This window comes from Phaethon lepturus, unplaced genomic scaffold, assembly GCF_000687285.1.
Source record: "Phaethon lepturus isolate BGI_N335 unplaced genomic scaffold, ASM68728v1 scaffold20943, whole genome shotgun sequence".
Classification (NCBI taxonomy): Eukaryota; Metazoa; Chordata; class Aves; order Phaethontiformes; family Phaethontidae; genus Phaethon; species Phaethon lepturus.
The window spans coordinates 6,905-10,950 of NW_010527237.1; positions in this window are offsets into that span (position 1 = coordinate 6,905).

Below are 4,046 nucleotides of genomic sequence, written 5' to 3' on the forward strand. Positions count from 1 at the left end.
CTCTTTGGAGGGGACCTGCAGGCCATCAGCTCGTTTCCTTAACACACAAGAAGAGAAGAAATGCAGTCTGTGGAGCTCAAACAAGAATGTTATTTACCTCCAGCTCACTGTCAGCACAGTGACGTCAAAGCTGTGACTGAAAATTTTCCCGTTCTACACAGGCTGACCTCTGGATTCAGCAGCCTCCTTAGTTTGTCAAGCAGGCTTTGCTGCTTGCTGCAGGCAGTGATGAACCGAAATGCTATGCATTTTCAGTACATATGTACAATCGTTTCAAAATTCTCAAGTCAAACTTGGAAAGATTCAGGAGAAGAGATGGGAGCTGTTTAACGCAGATCATGCACTTGCTGCAGAGTTATGTGTCCAGGGTTAATTTTTGTGGCCCATCATGGGCTGATATTTGCATATGCAGTCATATGTATATTCATATGTGCTCCTGTGGATGGGATGTGCAAGAATTTAGATTCTTTTGAGAGAAAAATGCAATGAGTACCCGGTTATGGCTCTGCTTGGTTTTGACACCATACACCATGGGGCGGAACTGGAGGTAGAAATTAGCCATCAAGATGTGTGTGTGAGAGGCAACGTGGCAACCAAACCTGTGGATTACTGATGAGAGGACCCCAAGGGTGCGGAAGACCAGGACGGCACAGATTTGGGAGAGGCAGGTCCCAAATAACCTTCAGTCTCTCCTCCTTGGATGCCAGGGTCAACATGGTCCTCAGGATTCTGAGGCAGGAGATGCCAATGGACAACATCCAACCCCACCAGATGAAGAGAACCACGATGATGTGACTGAACCTGGTGTTGGCACAGGCCAGCTCCACCACTGCCATGTGTTTGCAGTAGCAGTGGGAGAAGATGTGGCAGCAGCAGTACAGCAGGCAGCGTGGAGCGGAAACAAAATACGGGCTTGTGGAGAGATGGCTCTGTCTTCATCACATACACGAGGGTGCTGCTCCCAAGGTGGGCCATGGTGAACACTGTGCTGAATGGGATGGAAAGCCAGGGGTACATATCTTCCAGCTCAGGGATGCCAGTCGAGAAAAACATGGATGTGTTTGTGCTGTGGAAGCAGAGAGTTTGACATTGAGAGGCATCCTTTGCAAACTACACCTAAAAGTCTTTCTTTTCAATAAAACGTAATAGAAAGAATCATTAAACTTTGCAAAACGTACCCAGATTGTGCCACTTTCACTGCAACTCCCTCATAACGTGTGACGTTGGTTTGTTACTCTGCTGGTTACTGAATCGTGGCAAGGCCGGTCTGCGGAGTTTATCAAAAAGAGAGTGAAGTGATGTCAAGCAGGAAGCGCGATCGCCATTGTTCAGATACGAAATTCGTCGATGGGTGTTTGGGTTCAAGACGTCTCTCCTTCCCTGGGGCAGGCGGAGGAGGCAGCAGGCAGGTCCCGAGCACCACGGGGCCAGCACGGTCCTGACAGCCTCCCCCCTCCCAGGACGTCTCTCATTCTCCAGGACCCCCTGAGCACCCCGGGGGGGGCCCTGCCAGCTGTGCACAGAGGCACAGGCACAGCTGGAGAGCAGATTGCCGGTGAGGAGGACTTCTGGTTTGAGCAGCACAGCACTCCTATGAGTTCTCAGATTAAGCTAAGAAAAAATCATCACCATCAGAATTAGAATCACAGAAGGGTTTGGGTGGGAAGGGACCTTTCAGGGCCATCTAGTCCAAGCCCCTGCCATGAGCAGGGACATCCCCAACTCGAGCAGGTTGCTCAGAGCCCCGTCCAGCCTGACCTGGGATGTTCCCAGGGATGGGGCAGCCACCACCTCTCTGGGCAACCTGGGACAGGGCTTCACCACCCTCTGTGTGAAAAATTCTTCCTTAGATCTAGTCTGAATCTGCCCTCTTTCTGTTTAAAACCGCTACCCCTTGTCCTATCACCACAGGCCCTGATAAAAAGTTTGTTCCCAATTTTCTTATCATCAGCCCCTTTCAGTCCTGACAGGCTGCAATAACGTCTCCCCGGAGCCTTCTCTTCTAACATTTCACCACTCATTTACAAAGCATTCACTAAAGTTCAGGGATGCTTCAGGTTCCTCACACGAAAGGTAACTTTAAAATACAGCTCTAAGGACCCACAGTGATAGCTTGTGCCCCAGAAGGAGTGCAGTGACACTGGATCCAAAGCCAAAAAGAGTTTTACACCAAACAGGATTAAGTCTGAATGTCATGCCCAGAGGGATATTTGACCACCCAGAGATAAAATTTTCCCCCTTAGTGGACCAAAATTCTGTTCTGGCACTGCTTAATGCTGAGGCAGACATAGCCCATGCAGTGGGAAAGAGGAGCAGCATTTGTTTACAAACCGTTGCTATTCCTGGCAGTTCCCAGGCAGCCGTTTCTCCTCCGTGATCATTACAGCCTCTGCAGTCCCAGCAGAGAGTGATTAGGGTGATCAGCTTCCTTAAGATGTATAAATATTTCCATGCAGGTCCTTTTGGCAGGTTGAGGAGTTGCTTGGTTGTGTGATGGAGAAACAGTATTTGAAGGTGATGTAGGTACAGCCAGGGTCACATGTGAGCTGGGCAGATTTTTTTTTAATTTAATCTGATGTTATGCCAGTATTTTTAAGCATAGTGCCAAGCTCTGAGCCAAGTTCAAATCATAGGCAAATAGAAGTGAATATAATACAATCTCTCCAGAAAAGCTACTATGCAGATAGGCCAGTACATCTAAGCGGACTTTGCCTCTTATTGAGACAATGAGCTACTTCATTACTTCCAGATATCCCACATGAAATGAATATTGTAGTAGAGAACTGCCAGTCGTTCACTTGCAGTTTCAACTTGCTTCCTTGCATGGGTTATCTACAAGTGTTAATTATCTGGCTGCAAGCTTTTCCTTGATTAAATCAATTTCAAAGAAGCTGTAAACACAGAGGTGTAACATCCACTAACGCAGTCATATGTGAAGACCCGCAAGTACCTGACCACTGCTGCGGTCCTGTCTTTCCTGCTTGCGCAAACCTGAGGAGGAGGATGGCAAACACCACAGGGAAGGTAATGATTTGTTGTTCTTCCTTATGGGGAGGACGAAAGTCACGAGCTCATGACTTTGACAGTCAGGCTTGACACAAGACACAAGCTTGACGCTCGGAGAACGCTCTGGGATGGGTGATTCGGGGAAAGCACAGAGTTTCTACAATGGGGGACCAGGTCGTGCATGTACCTATCAGAGATTACTTGTGATCTTACACCGGGGAAGGGATACGAACCGGGTGATTACTCCAGCACTCTTCAACCCCAAAATTCAAAGGATCTTTGTTTCATGACAGGAGTTCTGGGTGGCTGTTAGTACAGTCAGATCAGCATGTGGCTGTAAAAGGAGTTGGCTGTATGTTTTTCACGGGCTCAGACTGCATGGCTGGTAGATTTACAATGTCTAAGAATGACACAAAATGTTACGTGCATCAAATCTGGTAAATTTTATTATTATTGCTTAGCAGCAGAGAAGCAGAGCTGACAAAAATGAGTGAGGAAAGAGTTAAAATCTCAATTTCAAGTCCCAGGATCTGTTCACTCCTTACAAAGTCAGGGAAGCATTGCCAGGATGCTAGCAATCAAAGATTTCAACTCCTTTTGCACTTTGTTCAATACCCAGCATCTCATTCTCTGAGGGTACATTAATCTGTTTAAAAAAAAAGAATTTACAACAAATTTGCAACAAATGTAATGGAGTACAACAAGCTAGGTAAAGGTGCCTGGTAGTGTCCCCCGTTTCTAGAAAATCTTCTGGATTTTGACTGCTGCAACGAGCAAAACTCATCACTTTACAAGTTGCTGAACTACTTAATTGCACAAAGTAAAACTCCATCAGCTCTTCGTGCCGGTGAGGCACAAAGGAAACGCTCAGAAGCGCGTCAAGACGCCTGGAAGCGCGGCTCCACCTGAGCAGCCACCAGCCTGACCGTGCCGCTCCCAGCCCTCTTGCTGCATGTACAGCTTAAAAATAGCCGAAATAACAGCAGTGTCTTCCTAGCACGGCGTTGGTGCGTCGGCGGCAACCGCAGCCGTTCCTGGGC